Genomic DNA, 16,678 nt, shown 5'->3' on the forward strand with positions numbered 1-16,678 from the left:
TTTACAGGAATAAGTAATTGATATATAAATCCACTTCCGGGGCCCACTTGGTGTATGTTTGGGCTGAGCTTGATCTATCCACGAGCTGAGGCTTATTTTGGAGTTGAACGCCAAGTTGTAACGTGTTTTGGGCGTTCAACTCCGGGTCGTGACGTGTTTCTGGCGTTTTACTCCAGACAGCAGCATGGAACTGGCGTTCAACGCCAGTTTGCGTCGTCAATTTCCGAATAAAGTATGGACTATTATATATTGCTGGAAAGCCCTGGATGTATACTTTCTAACGCCGTTGAGAGCGCGCCATTTGGAGTTTTATAGCTCCAGAAAATTCATTTCGAGTGCGGGGAGGTCAGATTCTAACAGCATCAGCAGTCCTTTGTTAGCCTCCTTTTCAGAGTTTTGCTCAGGTCCCTCAATTTCAGCCAGAAATTACCTGAAATCACAGAAAAACACACAAACTCATAGTAAAGTTCAGAAATGTGAATTTATCATAAAAACTAATGAAAACATCCCTAAAAGTAGCTTGAACTAACTAAAAACTACCTAAAAATAATGCCAAAAAGCGTATAAATTATCCGCTCATCACAGGTCTTAGTCATGCAGAATCAGAAGGAGTTGTAATATTATGTAAACCTTGAATGATTATATGTCATAAATGCTTGGAAAGGGTAAAATCAATTGGATTAGCTAATAGGAATTATATTCTGGGAATAGAGTTGAGAGTTGGAGTTGCTTTGTCTTCCTAAAGTAACTCTGGTATTACTTTCTTATTTGCTTGTGAATTATTTCTTCAATGGCAGGCTGTATGTGATTGACACTGGTTTAAGCAGCTGCCAATACTCCTCCAGATCTGAACTCCAAGTTTAGTGTGGATCCATCTCTACTTGAGGGTGAATTTCCAGTAGGCTATTCTCCTTAATGATCATATTCAAAATGCTACAGACAAGGTTGGATCTTCCGGATCAGAAAATGCTGCATCTTTAGGTTCTAGCCTCTACCACAGAGACCCTAATCTCCCTGAAAATCGGCTGAACTGATGCCTCAAGAAGTTCTCAATGAAGTCGTGGATTAGCTGTTTGAGAGATGTATATTCAAGCTGTTGGTCATCCTTGTCCAGTGAAGGATGCATTCTGACCCAAGTAAATGCGGGTGTTTGTCAGGCACATTAGTCCTAATGTGATGAACATAGCTAATTGGTTAGATCATCCTATTCACCACGATGAAGTACGAATATACATCTTAGAATTAATCAAACACGGATCGAAGAGAAACAGTAGTACTTTTATTAATTCATAGGACTCAATAAGGCTCCTCCCCTAAACCTAGGAGGTTTAGAAACTCATATTGAAAGGAAAATACAATGTAAAAATGAAAATATGGCAGACTTCCCTCAGTGAGAGGTGTAAAATTTCTTTAAATATTAGGTTAATGATTAAGGATTACATAGAAAGGGTAGAACAGCCTATTTAGTGCTAAAATCCACTTTTGGGGCCTCACTTAGTGAGTGTTTGGGCTGAGCCTTGATGAGATTTATGTGCTGTGAGGCTCCTTGAGCGTGGAACACCAGTCACGGGATCCTCATTGGGCATTTGTACATTGGTCTCTGCTCTTTGGGCGCTGGACGCCTGGAAGGGGGTAGGTAGCTGGCATTGAACGCCAGTTTTGGGCTTTCTAATTTGAAGCAAAGTATAAGCTATTATATATTGCTGGAAAGCTCTGAAAGTCAGCTTTTTATAAGCATTAAGAGAGCTTCATCTGGACTTTTATAGCTCCAGAAAAGATCTTTTGAATGCAGGCTGGTCAGATTTGGACAGCATCTGCAGTGCTTTCTCTGTCTCTACATCAGACTTCTGCTCCAGCTCCTCAATTTTAGCCAGAAATTACCTGAAATAGTCCAAAAACACAAAACTCATATTAGAATCCAAAAATGTGAATTTAACATTAAAACCTATAAAAAATCAATAAAAACTAAATAAAAACTACTAAAAACTATATGAAAATAATGTCAAAAAGCGTATAAAATATCCACTCGTCACAACACCAAACTTAAACTGTTAGTTGTCCCCAAGCAACTAAAAACATAGAAGGATAGAACAGAAAATTAAGATACAATGAATTTGTAAGTTTCAATAAAAGCTTAGTTACAATTAGATGAGCGGGACTTTGTAGCTTTTTGCTTCTGAATAGTTTTGGCATCTCAGTATCCATTGAAACTCAAAGATGTTGGCATCTTTAGAAACTTAGAATCCATATGATATTATTGACTTTCCTAGTTAAGATTATTTTGATTCTTGAACACAGGTTTCTGAGTCTTGGCCGTGACCTTAAGCACTCTGTTTTCTAGTATTACCACCGGATACGTTCATGCCACAAACACTTTACCTGGGTGAACCTTTTCATATTGTGACTCAGCTTTGCTAGAATCTCCAGATATAGATGTCCAGAGTTCTTAAGCACACTTTTTTGCTTTGGACCACGAATTTAACCGCTCAGTCTCAAGCTTTTCACTTGACACCTTCACGCCACAAGCACATGGTTAGGGATAGCTTGTTTTAGCCACTTAGGCTAGGGTTTTATTCCTTTTGGCCCCAACTAACCACTGATGCTTAAAGCTTTGGGTCCTTTTTACCCTTGCCTTTTGGTTTAAACGGTTATTAGCTTTTTTCTCTTGCCTTTTGGTTTAAAGAGCTTTTGGCTTTTTCTGCTTACTTTTTATTTTTTCTTTCTTTTTGTTTTTTGCTACTTTTTTTCGCATGCAAGCTTTTTTTTTCTTTTTGCTACTTTTTCTTGCTTCAAGAATCAATTTTTAGATTTTTTAGATTATCAATAATACTTCACTATCATCATCATTCTAAAGTTACAACTTTTAATATGCACTGTTTATTTCATACATTTAGTAAACAAAAGCTGATGACACCACATCAAACTAATTAAACTAATCTTATTTTAAACTTAAAATTCATGCATCTCTCAGTTCTTTTCAAATAAAAAAAATTTTTAAAGCAAGGTGAGAGATATATGGAACATTTTACAACTTAAAGACATCAAATGCAAATGATCATGCAAGTAGAACAAGAGAACAAATAAACAGACAGACAGAAAAAATAACAAGAAATGTGTAAAAGAGAACAAATCCTCCTGAATGATGGTGGCCAGTGCTCCTCCTGGAGGATCCCGTGTAGTGCTTGATCTCTTCAATGTCACTCCTTTGTTTTTGCTGAGGTGGCTGCACAGGTTCATGTGCATGCTCTCTAGTTTGTTCCATCCTTTTCTTCTATACTTAAGAGTGGTAAAAGTCACAAAGCAAAGCTTTTACAACACCAAACTTAAGAGTTTTGCTCGTCCTCGAGCAAATATGATCAATGGGAAAGAAGAAGGTGGGGTAGGTGGAGCTTCCGTGGGACCTCTTGGCCCTAAGAGGCTAGGGAATTCTAGATTCCTTGCTTTTCTGCACTGGCATTTGAACCCCAGGGGCTGCTCCCTAGCTGGCATTTAATGCCTGCAATGCTCCCATCTTGGGGCATTGAACGCCCAGTGAGGGTTTCCTCACAGGCGTTCAACTTTAACACTCTTTTCGGAGTGTTTTGTTTTCACTGCTGTGAATTCTGTCTTTGAATGGTGCACATGATTAGGACTCTAACAATTGAAAGGAAAAACAAAATGAAAATAAATGGTTAAGTAAAAGTTGGGTTTCCTCCCAACAATCGCGCTTTTGATGTCACTAGCTTGACCTTTAGCTCCTTACAGAGGTGAGTATGGGCTCAGAATTTTGCCCTTGATAGTGAATTTTCTTCATGTCTTCTCATGAATGAGCTCTACATGCTCTAGAGATAGGGCATGACTCACTGTGTGTGGTAAGGCTGGCTTTTTAGTGAAGACAACTCTCATGCCAGGTGAGAGGCTTTCAGTAAGAACTTTTTTGTCCCTCCAGCCTTTAGGTACTTTCTTTTTAGTACCTTTGTGCTTAGAGCTTGTTGAGGGTTGCCCAAAACCAAACTTAGAATTAATGTCTTGGGGCTCTACACAGAAGAGAGGGTTGGCATACTAAGTGTTGCACAGTTATCTCTCTTTTAGAGGGAGAATTAGAATGAGGCATCTTGAATAAGATGTGATCCTCTCTAACTTTAGGGTAAGTTCTCCATTAGCCACATTAATGATAGCATTGGCTGTGGCTAGGAAAGGTCTTCCAATGATGACACAGTCATCCTCATCCTCTCCTATGTCCAGGACAACGAAGTTTGCAGGGATGTAGTGGTTTTCAACCTTGACCAAGAAATCCTCTACTAAGCCATATGGCTTTTTCATTGTCTTGTCTGCCATCTCTAAAGAGACGTGTGTAGCTTGTACCTCAAGTATGCCTAGCCTCTCCATTACAGAGAGTGGCATGAGGTTAATACTTGACCCTAGGTCACACAGAGCCTTTTCAAAGGTCATACTGCCTATGGTGCTAAGAATCAGAAAGCGTCCAGGGTTCTTCATAAGAGCTCCTAGGAAAGCTTCATAAGAGCTCCTAAGAAATGAGAAACTTGCTCTTCCCTAGTGTCTTCATCCTCACTTGAGGATGAGTAGTCATCAGAACTTATGCACTATAGAAGTGCATTCAAAAGAACCTTAATTATTTTTATGGTTTCCTTTGGTTCTGGGCTAGAGGGTTCTTCAGTGGGATTCAGGCACTCCAAGGGTGTGCCAGGGCTAGTGTTCAACACCAGCTCTATTACCTTATTGGGCGTTGAATGCCCTTGCTGTTCATCCTGACTGGCATTAAATGCCAGTCCCGCTAGCATTCTGGGAGTTAAACACCCAGCAGGGATGTCCTTACTGGCGTTCAACGCTAGCTTCCTTGGGCTGGTCGGCATTGAATGCCCAGTGAGGGGTTTCTCACTGGCGTTCAATGCCAGAAAGCCTTCCTATTTCGGTGTTGAATTCCCAGCCAATACTCCCTGGCTAGCGTTCAACGCCAACTTTTCTGCCAAGATGGGCGTTAAATGCCCAGTGAGGGGTTCCTCACTGGCAATTAACGCCAAGCTTGCTGCCATTGTGGGCGTTGAATGCCCATTGAAGGCTTCTTCACTGGCGTTCAACCACTTTCCATTCTCCTCCAATTCGGCCTCATCCTTCATAGTTATGGCCTTGCATTCTTCTCTAGGATTAACCTCAGTATTACTGGAAAGAGTGTCAGGAGGGTTCTCAAGGATCCTCTTGCTCAATTGACCAACTTGTACCTCCAAGTTTCTAATGGAGGACCTTATTTTGTTAATGAAACTATGGGTGGTCTTAGTGAGGCTGGACACCAGAGTGGCTAAGTCAGAAAGGCTCTGCTTAGAAGTGTCCATATTCCCTTGAGAAGATGGGAATGGTGGTCTGTTATTGAACCTATTCTCATTCCTACCACCTTTATTAAAACCTTGCTGAGGTTTCTGTTGATCCTTCCAAGAAAGGTTAGGATGATTCCTCCATGAAGGATTGTAAGTGTTTCCAAAGGGTTCTCCCATGTAATTCACCTCCTCGATGGTGGGTTAATCAGGATCATAGGCTTCTTCTTCAAGAGAAGCTTCCTGATTACTGCCAACTGCAGTTTGCATCCCAGTGAGATGTTGAGAGATCATGTTGACCTGTTGAGTCAAGATCTTGTTCTAAGCCAATATGGCATTCAGAGTCTCAACTTTATGAACTCCTTTCTTCTGAGAGGCACCATGATTTACAGAATTCCTCTCAGAGGTGTACATGAATTGGTTGTTTATAACCATCTCAATGAGCTTTCTTGCTTCTGCAGGCATTTTCTTCAAGTAGAGAGATCCACCTGTAGAGCTATCCAATAAAATATTGGACATCTCAGACAAACCATCATAGAACACGCCTATGATGGACCACTCTGAGAGCATGTCAGGAGGACATCTCCTAATCAGATGCTTGTATCTTTCCCAAGCTTCATAGAGGGATTCACATTCTCTTTGTCTGAAGGTTTGAACTTCCACTCTAATCTTGCTCATCTTTTGAGGAGGAAAGAATTTAGCAAGAAAAGCATTAACTAGCTTTTCCCAAGAGTCAAGACTCTCTCTAGGTTGGACATCCAACCAGAACTTAGCTCTGTCTCTTAAGGCAAAGGGAAAGAGCATCAACTTATAGACTTCAGGATTAACTCTATTAGTGTTTATAGTATCACAGATCTATAAAAATTCTACTAAGAGCAGATGTGGATCTTCCAGTGGAACTCCATAGAATTTGCAGTTTTGTTGCAGAAGAGAGACTAACTGAGGCTTAAGCTCAAAATTGTTAGCTCCAATGGCAGGTACAGCAATGATTCTACCATAAAAGTCAAAGGTAGGCATGGTGAAGTCACCAAGGACCTTTCTAAGCTCCTCTTTGGTTCGGCCATGTCCTCCTTTTCTTGTTCAAGACTTTCTGAAAGGTCTCTTCCGGAGTGTTGTGATTTAGCTTGTTATAAATGCCTCCTCAGAGTCTTCTCAGGTTTAGGATCAAGAGTCAAGAGGGGTTATTTATCCCTGTTCCTGGTCATAAACAAGAAAAAAGAAGATGGAAAAGAAGAAAGCTTTTTATGCCAATTAGCAAGAAGCTCCTCCTTAAAGTCAGAATAAGAAGGAAGAAGAAAATAAAAGAAATAAAAGAAGTAGAAGAAAAATACCTTAGATATTGTAGATAAGAGTAAATAAGAGAAGATAGAAAAAGGATTCTCAAGAAAGCTTTTTGTGCCACTTGGATCAAAGAGCTTCCAGTAAGATGTGAAGAAGAATGGAAAGAAGGTAAAGAATTGTAGGTAAAGAGTCGAGGTTAGTAGAGTTGAATGAATAAAGATGAGAAGAGAAGAAGTATAAATAGAAAAAGTAAATAAAAATTGAAATATTTTTATTTTTATTTTATTTATTATTTATTTTCAAAAATTAAATTAATTAATTTAAAAAGGTTTGAATTTTAATTGTTAAATTTTTGGAAAAAAAAAGAGGAGGGAAGAGAAGAAGAGATTTTCGAAAATTAAGAGAGGAAAGTTAGTTAGGTAGTTTTGAAAAAGAAGAGAGAGAAGAAGAGATATGATTTTCGAAAATTAAGAAAAGAAGAGAGTTAGTTAGGTGGTTGATAAACCACTATTTTATGGTTTATCTTGTGCTAAATAGAGTGGATTTTATCAATCTTTTATATACTTATTCATATGAAAAGCATGGTTTTACATTTTCCTTCCCAAATTAATGCTATGGTTGAAAACATGCTTATTTGGCCTTAAATTTGTTATTTTTAATCCTCTCTTATTTTCATTCGATGCCGTGATATGTGTGTTAAGTATTTTCAGGGATTACATGGCAGGAATGGCTTAAAGAATGGAAGAGAAGCATGTAAAAAAGGAAGGAACACAAGGAATTAAATATTTCATGGGCGAGCAGTGACGCGCACGTGTGAAGCACGCGTACGCGTGGTTAGGAGAAAAGGCAGCGACGCGCACGCGTGGATGACGCGTACGCATGACAAGCCGTCACGTGCTGCAGATATCAGAATCCACTGGGGGCATTTTCTGGGCCCCTTTTTCAACTGGTTTCAGGCCCGAAAGTCCAGAATAGAGGCAGGGGTGTAGCTGAAACTTGGACACTTTTCATTCTCAGTTAGTTTTAGTTTTAGTTTTGAATTCTAGAAAGAAAACACTACCTCTTCTAGGGTTCTAGCATTTTTCATAGCTTTCGCTTTTGGATTAGATTTAGAGAGAGCATCTACTATCTTTGCTTGAAGTTATCACCATTTAGTTTGCCTTTCTATTACCTTACTCTTTTATTTTCCAGTGGTTGTTTCAATTCATGTTCGGATTTTCTTAATTTTGAATTTATTAATGCAATGAACCATTTTTTATATTTAATCTCGTTAATTTAGTTTAATTTTCTTCAATTCATTTCTCAATACAAATTTTAGTTTTATTAATTCAATTTTAATTACCATGTCTCTTTTCTACTCCCTTTACATGTTCGTGAAAATGGCATTCATGTCAATGGAGTAGAGTCCCAACTTGGCTTTAGAGTTAATTAATTGGAACTCCTTGAGTTGGAAAACTCAAGTGTCAACTTTAACTTTGAAATTATTGCCTTACTCTATTCTCACTAACTCTAGCCCTTCCTTAGGAAGGGGCTAGGACTTGTAAGTCAAAGTTAGCATAACCAATTGCCCATCCTTTGCAACTGCAAGAGGATAATTAATTGGAAGCAACAACTCTTACTATTACACTTGAGAAATTCAACGAGGATAGAAACTCCAATTAATTTCCTCCTAGCCAAGACCTTTAATTTCAAATACATAACACCTCAAGTTATTATTTCTTTCCTTAACCTTTCATTATTCATTTCTCTAATTCCAACATCAAAAATTTCTCAAAAAAATTCCTGATCAATAATTCACACCTTGTTTTAACTCGTTGGAAAACGACCTGGGAATTCTACTCCCAGTACTTTATTCTGAATTGTGACATCCTTTTTAAATTCATAAGTGAAATTTTTACCAGTTAAGAACTGTACTCGCAACATTATATTTATTATAAATTCTTACTCGGCAATTTTCTGCCCGTCAGTGGTTTTGAAAAAGAAGAGAGAGAAAAGGGAGAGATATTTTCAAAAATTTGAGAGGGAAAAGTTAGTTAGGAGGTTTTGAAAAATAAGAGAGAGAAGATAAGATATTAATTAAGAAAAGATTTTAATTTAAAAATAAAATAGAAGATAAGGTAAGAAAAGATTTGAAATTAAAATTTGAAATTAGAAAAAGGTAAGATAGAAATTTAAAAGATTTGAAAAAAAATGATTGAATTTTAAAATTAGAAGTTAGAAAAGATAAGATAAGAAACTAAAAAGACAAGATTTGAAATTTGATTTTGAAAAAGATATGTTTTGTTTTTTAAATTTGAAATTTGAAAAAGATAAGATAAGATTTTTAAATTTTGAAAAGGATATGATAAGATTTTGAAAAGATAAGATTTTTGAAAAAGATATGATTTTTTATTTTTTTGAAAACTTGACAACTAAGATATGATAAGATAAAATTTTAAAATCAGAATCTGAATTTTATAAGTAATTTTCGAAAATTATGATAAGAAATTAGTTAGAAAAGATATTTTTTATTTTTTGAATTCATTGATGAAAGAGAAAAACACACAAAAGACAAAAGACTTAAAATTTCTAGATCTAGCACCCTTGTTTTTCAAAAATTTGGAGGGAAACACCAAGGGACACCAAACTTAAAATTTTAAGATCAAGACACATACAAGACTCAAGAACACCTTGAAGACTTACAAGAACACAAAGATCAAAATTCAAAGACTCAAATAACTCAAGAACATAAAAAGAACACCAAACTTAAAATTTTTAGAAAACCAAAACAAAATTTTCAAAAAACACAAGAAAAATAACAAGAAAACACCAAACTTAAAGAATTGAAACAAGACTTAAACAAAGAAAAAATACTTTAGAAAAGTTTTTGAAAGAATGACTCAAAATGAATTCTTAGGAAGCCAAAAATAAACTATATGAAAAAAGTTTTTGAAAGAGGTTAAAAACTTTTGGAACTGAAGAGCATGAACAGGCAGAATTCAAGCCAAGAACATGAATTAAACAAAGAAGAGAAAAATATTTTTGAAAAAAGTTTTTAAATTTTTAAAAATTAGTGAAGAAGAAAATAAAAATCAAAGACTAAATAAGAACACAAAAAAGAGACAAATAAAATCAAAGATCAAACAAAGAAAAGAAAAACATTTTTGAAAAAGTTTTTATTTTTTTCGAAAAAATAAGAAGAAAATAAAAATCATGGACTTAACAAAAAAAATTACCTGATCTACGGTGCAAGACAATCCTTAAGTTTGTCCAAACTCAACAATCCCCGTCAACGGCGCCAAAAACTTGGTGCGCGTGTATGCAAAACCTACACTATTTCGTACAGCAGCAGTACCAGCAAGTGCACTGGGTCGTCCAAGTAATACCTGAGCGAGTCAAGGTCGATCCCACGAGGATTATGGCTTGAAGCAAGCTATAGTTGTCTTGCAGGTCTTAGTTAGGTGGAATGAGAAGGAATTGTAATATTATGTAAACCTTGAATGATTATATGTCATAAATGCTTGGAAAGGGTAAAATCAATTGGATTAGCTAATAGGAATTATATGCTGGGAATAGAGTTGAGAGTTGGAGTTTCTTTGTCTTTCTAAAATAACTTTAGTACTACTGTCTTCTTTGCTTGTGAATGATTTCTTCAATGGCAGGCTATATGTGATTGACACTAGGTTTAGCAGCTGCCAATACTCCTCTGGATTTGAACCCCAGGTTTAGTGTGGATCCATCTCTACTTGAGGGTGAAGTTCCTGCAGGCTATTCTCCTTAATGATCCTACTCAAAATGCCACAAACAAGATCGGATCTTCCGAATAAAAGAATGCTGCATCTTTGGGTTCTAGTCTCTACCACAGAGACCCTAATCTCCCCGAAAATTGGACGAACTAATGTCTCGAGAATTCCGTAACGAAGTCATGGATTAGCCGTATGAGAGATGTATATTCAAGCTGTTGGTCATCCTTGTCCGGTGAAAGATGCATTCTGACCCAAGTAGACGCGGGTGTTTGTCAGGCACGTTCGTCTTAATGTGATGAACAGAGCTCATTGGTTAGATCATCCTATTCATCACGATGAAGTACGAATATACATCTTATAATTAATCAAACATGGATCGAAGAGAAACAGTAGTACTTTTATTAATTCATAGGACTCAGCAGGGATCCTCCCCTCAACCTAAGAGGTATAGAAACTCATACTAAAAGGAAAATACAATGTAAAATGAAAATATGGCAGACCTCCCTCAGTGAGAGGTGTAAAAGTTCTTTAAATACGAGGTTAATGACTAAGCATTACACAAAAAGGGTAAAACAGTCTATTTAGTGCTAAAATCCACTTCTGGGCCCTACTTAGTGAGTGTTTGGGCTGAGCCTTGATGAGATCCACGTGCTATAAAGCTCCTTGACGTGGCAGAAAATCACCGATTAAGAGTTTATAAAGAAAACAGCGTTGCAAGTATAGCTCTTAACCAATGAAGATATCGTGTATCAATTTAAAAGAGTTGTCACGAAATTTAGAAATAAAATACTGGGAGTATGAATCCCAGGCCGCTCCCAACGAGTTGACAAAAGAGTCATATTTTATTGATTAGAGGTTTTCCAAGGATTTTTAAGAGTTAAAGAACAGAAAGATAAATGATTGAGAGTTTATATAATCAAATAAAAAGCCTTGACCTGGGGTAGATTAATTGGAAGTTCTATCATTGTTGGAATCTCTCAAGTGTAGCATCAAGAGGTTGTTATTTTTACTTTGTTAACCCTTACTAAATAAAGGAAAGTCAAGTGATTGAGCTAACTCTTATTTGCAAGTCCTAATCCTCTCCCTTGGGAAGGATTAGCATTAGTAAATAGAGAATTAGCCAATAACTTCCAAATTAACTAATCGCTTGGGTATTCCAACTTAAGGGTCTCCTCTTAATCAACCCCCAAGTCAAGTTGGGAATCTACTCCATTATCATGAATATAACTTTCACAAAATTAAGAGAGGAATAAAAGTGAGACATGATAAACAATAGCTAAAAATTAATTAAAAGTAAAAATAGTTCTTTGCATTAATAAATTCTAAAAACAATCCAATTGTAACTCTGAAAAAGGATCAAGGATATGAAAGAGTAAGGGACAAAGGAAACAAACTAGAATAATAAAGCTTCAACAGAGGTAGCAATCCTTCTCAATATCCCAATCACAAAGCGTCAAAAGCATCAAAACTAGAAATCTATAAATGTGAAGAAAACCTAGAGGAAGAAGTGGAAATCTCTCTCTAGATTCAAAACTAAAACGAAACTATGCAGAATGTGAATGTGTCTTGAGTCTTTGCTGTTCCCTGCCTCTAGTCAGTGTTTTTGGGCCGAAACTGGATCTGAAACTGGCCCGAAATCACCCCCAACATTTTTCTGCAACTGTTGTACGTCGCGCATGTCACACGTACACGTCAGTCACGCATGCGCGTCGTCTGCAAAAACTCATTGTCACGCGTACGCGTCAGTTATGCGTATGCGTCTTTCGTCCTTTGCATTAATCACTCGTGCGCATCAAGTGTGCATGCGAGTCGCTATGGAATGTTCCAAATCACATGCACGCATCGGCCATGCGTGCGTGTCATGTCTCGCTAGTCAGCTCCATCATTTCTTTGTGTTTCTTCCATTTTTGCAAGCTTCCTTTCCATTCTCCAAGCCATTCTTGCCCTATGAAGCCTGAAAACACTTAAAACATATATCACAACATCGAATAGTATAGAGATGGATAAAAACCTACAGATTAAAGGCTCTAGAAGTAAGTTTTTAATCATAGTATTAAATTAGGAAGGCAAATGTATAACATGCTATTTACATGAATAGGTGTAGGAGAAAGGTGATAAAAACCGCTCAATTCAACACAAGATAAACTATAAAATAGTGGTTTATCAACCTTCCCACACTTACACATTAGCATGTCCTCATGCTAAGCTCAAAGAGATCAAAAGAATGAATACGGACAATAGGACTCATGCAATGCAGTGTAACTTATACATATGAATGCAACTATATGATGAAATGTCTATACCTACTTGGTTAAGAAAATAAACAAGTTCTTTAAGACAAACAGAAATTAAATTCCACTAATTCAAATCACACAATAAGAGACAAGTAAACTTGTAAGAAGACAGCTCATGAAAGCTGGGAACATAGAGTCGAGCTTGAACCCTCACTAGGAGTGTATATACACTCTAGTCACTCAGGTGTATAGGGTAATCCACTCTAGTCTCCTCCATTCATGCTTTCTAGAACCTTGTTCTTCATCTAACCAATCAACAAATATCTAATGCACACATGCAAACATAATGAGGTCTTTCTTAAGGTTGTAATGGGTCTTAGGTAAGGGTGAGGTTACATGTATGGCCAAGTGAGCTGAAAGTTGAATCCTTGATTATCCTAAGTTCTCACCTAACACACACACACACACATATGCTTCTAAAATCATGCCTAAATACCCATAATCTCACTTTGTATGTTGCTCCTACTCGTGTATTTAAAGTTCTTTTGTTTCACCTCATATGCATTGATCTTTTTTTTATTAGACTTATCATTGGGGTGCTTCCATTCCCCTAAAATTAAACTGAGACATAGAACATTTTTTTTGAGAGGAAGCATTATAACATCAATGCACTTGGTTTTCATAATTTCACATGAGTAGCATTCAGACTTTTAATATTTATTAATTAAGCAATACACATCCTTATTATCCCAAGTCCCCATAGTTTCCCACACTTAATTGGCACACACTATCTTAAGCTAACCAAAGATTCAACTGGGGTAATTACTTATTTTTTCGCTTAAGGCTAGTGATGTGGTGATATAAAAACAAAGGGGATATATAGGCTCAAAGTGGCAAACAAGGGTAATTAGAATGGTAGGCCATTTAGGATAGTGAGTTAATAACAAATGATGGCCTCAATCATACATATGCATGCATACATTAAACATTGGACATATAGAATGGAACAAACCATATATTGCAATCATAGAGGGGAGAAAACACACAAGAATAAAAATAATGGTTAAATAATGTAACCATACAATTAGGCTCAAAATCTTACTGGGTTGTGTGTTCTAAGTTCTAAACCATGTTCCAAATTACAGTCTTCAAACAAGTTTAACATAGAATTTTGGTCTGAATTAGTGAAATTTTCAAAAATAGGGTCTTTGAAAAGAACTTATTATATTTTTTAACCTAGCAGAGTATACATGCAACTACTTTATTACTATGCAATCTATTCTATCTAAACAAAAAAAGAAAATTTATCTACTGGTGCTAAGAGAAAGAAAAGTTACCTCCGAAAGTCAGGTACTAACCGACCTCCCCACACTTAAAGCTTGGCACCATCCTCGGTGCCATCAGTCAGGAACAAAGGGGGGCTGGTAACAGCATCTCCACAGTTAGGTGCGTCTAGGCTCCCGGTGCTGGTAGTTGAAGTGGAGTCTGGAGAGTCTGATTTTTCTGTGGGTGGGTGGCTGCCAACAATCAGCTCCTTCAGGTATGTGAATTGGCACTTGTTACGACGCTCCATGCGATCCAACCTTTGTAGTATCTGAAGGAGCAGCTGATTTATTAAAGGTGCTTGTGATGTGGAAGGAGAAAGGATATCTCTGGTCGGGTCTTCAGTCTGGCTAGTAGTGGTTGCCATGGGTTTGATGTATTTCCCACTCGGAACATATTGATCATCCCGAGAAAGCATGGCTTTAGTGTCTCCAGCTCTATAGGGGACTCCGGCTGCCGAGACCAATTCCGAAACCAAGGCGGGAAAAGGTAAGTTGCTCGCAATCTGTACGTGTCTCATGGCTTGTCGGATGTGTTTGGGTAAGTTGAGAGGCTGGTCCGTAAGGATATACCAGATGAGGACAGCCATGTCTGCAGTGAAGGAGGACTTGTGAGTGCTTGGGAAGACGTAGTGGGACATAATCTGTGCCCACACGCGAGCCTCCAAGGTAATTGTTGAAGCCAATATGCCCTTAGGCCTGGATCGATGGTAACCGTAGATCCATTTGCTGCCAGGTAGTGCTATAATTCTGAGAACGTCTCCCCAGTCAAATTGGAATCTCTGGCGCTTGAAAGAGACTTCTTGATATGCATCCAATCCTTCTGGAGCAGGGAGAAGATCTAAAACTCGCTGAATGGCCCCTTCAGATATGGGGACCTGCTTCTGACGGACATAGACAGACTGCAGGGTTGGTGTGTGAAAATTGGAGTAGAATTCAACTACCCATGAAAGATTGACCTACTGCGGCTATCTCCGTAAGAAACCCTATTGTCTTCTGTCAATACGGGGCTCCACCAAATCAACAACATTGGTCGGGAGGATAAGAAGGTGCTCATTGTTGTAGTTCCTTGCAGCCAGAATGGGGAACATCTGCTCACAGTAGCGGTTAGTGAACCGCGCAGTGTCCCTTACTGGAAAGGCTTTCTCAGTTTCTTCAATCTTAATTATCCTCTTGACCCGCTTTGTTGAAGGCTTGACTGATGTTGAGGGCGATTCTTCTTCCAATGATCTTTTCGTTCCTCTTCTTGCTGGTGGTTTGGTAGTGACTTTCTCTTTTTCCTTTTTGGTGGCCATCCTGAAAGAGAAAAAGAAAGGTACATGTAAGTCCAAGGGTTAGAGCAAGGAAGAGGACTGTACAAGTGATGATTTTGCCAAGGTAAAGAAGGATGACGTTAACACATGGTCGCGACTGCATGTAATTAGGACATCAAGGGAAATATAGCAAGAAAGATGAAGGCAATTAAATGCAAGATGTTTATTGGTATGCCGGCAAAGGCATGAGTAGCATAGATCAAGCATTAATTGCGAAAAATGTATTATCACTTGTAACAAATTAACAATCACATTTGTATTGACAATTATATTAATTTAATAAAATAAGGAAAGGGTTTTGTGAAAAACAGGCATTAGAGTAGAAAGATGGAATAGGTAAAATTTCACAATGCCATATGGGTTTTTTCACAAACACTTAGTATGCATGTTTAACATGATAGGGAAAGAATTAAATTGGAACATGCAAGCATCCCAAAAATAATTAATATTAATTGTCAAATAATTCCATAAGAATAACCACAAATAATTAAAAGAAATCACCGATTAAGATATCTAACACCAAGTAGAATAATGCAAAAATAGATAAATAGTAAGAGGAGAAAAAAGAAAGTAAAAAGAAGAACCTTGAGAAGAAGGTGATAGTGGTAGGTAATGGAGAATGTGGGATTGAGAAATTATGAGAGAAGGGGAAAGAAGAAGAGAAGAGTAAAGAAAGAGAAAGAATGGAAAAAGATGGGAGAATAAAGAAGAAAGAAAAGAAAGAAGAAAGAAGAAGAAAGAAATTAGGATTTAGAAAGATAAGATATGAATGACAGGGCTGCGTAGGGTTCAGGTGCGGATTCGCGAATGACGCGTACGCGTAATCCACGCGTACGCGTGGGTCGTGCACTGAGGGGGGGGCGACGCGTAGGCGTCGGTCACGCAGACGCGTGACCGTGTTTGTGCTACTAGCATGAGGGCAACATGGCACTGATGCCAGGGCATCTAGGCCAGTTTCACTGACCTTTTCTTTACTATTTTAGGGTAGTTTCATGAATTTTCCTAGTGAATAAGGCAAGTTTTGGGTGAAAATACACTTACACCTTCATTTAAGCAACTATTGTGAATTTTGCATGATTTCATGAGATTTTTGCCAGAATTGCATGATAACTTGATGATGCATAATCTCATGAATTTGGCTAGAGCTTTGATGCACTTTAATTGCTTGATTTTAGGACAAATGAAGCATGGAAGAACCACGTTAGCATTCACGTTAACTTAGTTAACGTGACTACTAACGTGGGATGGCAAAGAGCTTCCAACGTTAATGAGAAAAGCGATCACCAATAACGCCTACGAAGCCATTCATAGCTTACGTTAAGAGCCACGTTAACTAAGTTAACGTGGTACTTAACGTAGAAGAAAAAGAAGACTCCACGTTAATGAGAAACATGAACTCCAATAACGTTTCTCCTCAACGTTAGTGGTAAAAGTGAATACCACTAATGTTGGGAAACTAGGCAATACCCCACGTTAAGAGTCACGTTAACTTAG

The sequence above is a fragment of the Arachis stenosperma genome, chromosome 4 (genome assembly GCF_014773155.1).
Source record: "Arachis stenosperma cultivar V10309 chromosome 4, arast.V10309.gnm1.PFL2, whole genome shotgun sequence".
Taxonomy (NCBI): domain Eukaryota; kingdom Viridiplantae; phylum Streptophyta; class Magnoliopsida; order Fabales; family Fabaceae; genus Arachis; species Arachis stenosperma.